We start from the raw sequence: 944 nt of genomic DNA, 5'->3' as shown, positions 1-944 counted from the left end.
TTTTGACACAACTGACAAGTCAGCCTTCCTCTTCCTCTTCCACCAGACCTACCACCTCTGCCACCCCTAAAACCAGATCCATAGCCAGAAATTCTTCCACTTTCATCTTGTCTGTTGAAGCGATTATTTACATCTACACGTTGCCCATTAGTTTGTGCAACATTCAAGGAAGGAGTAGATCCATCCATGTTGATCTTTGTGGATTTAGCTGCATCCAATCTAGATTCAAAACTGTGTAATAGAGATGTTACCTCTTGCATTGTCCAGGGATCAGTTCTGGCTGAGATTGCAACCATAACTGGATCATATTCTGATCCAAGTCCACCAAGAACATAGAGAATCTGATCATCTTCAGATATGCGACATCCAGCAGCCGCGAGAGCATCACAAGAACACTTAACTTTTCCCAAATATTCCCTCATGGATTGAGACTCTTTCTTGGAGGATTGAAGTTGCAGTCTATACTGCATTATCTTGGCCTTCGATTGACCTGCAAAGTTAGCTTCTAGAGCTGTCCAGATCTCATGACTGGTGGTTAACCCAACATGAGAGCAAGAACATTTTCAGTGAGTGAAGACTGAAAGTTTCAGGAGGCTAAAAACTGATCCTGCTTCCTCCACAACAGAAAATATGGATTCACCTTCTTTTGAGTTGTACCTTCAACAGAAATTAGACGTGGAGGAGCAGCTTCTTCTCCTGTCAAAAATGGCTCCAGATCCAGAGCTCTAATGGTGGACATTAGTTGCTGTTTCCACACCAGATAATTGCTTTCAGTAAGCTTAATGGCTATGGGGTGTGTTTGGGTTAAAACGGGAATAGAACTTCTGTGAGAGGATGTATCCTCCACATTTGACCCATCTTTTTCAGCCATGATTCAAAATAAAGGAAAAGAGAACAAAAGGGAAATATGCAGAACCTAGGATGAACCTAGGCTCTGATACCAT

Source organism: Salvia hispanica, chromosome 6 (assembly GCF_023119035.1).
Source record: "Salvia hispanica cultivar TCC Black 2014 chromosome 6, UniMelb_Shisp_WGS_1.0, whole genome shotgun sequence".
NCBI classification, from domain to species: Eukaryota; Viridiplantae; Streptophyta; class Magnoliopsida; order Lamiales; family Lamiaceae; genus Salvia; species Salvia hispanica.
The sequence above is the reverse complement of the archived record's forward strand: the minus strand, read 5'-3'. Positions refer to the sequence as shown.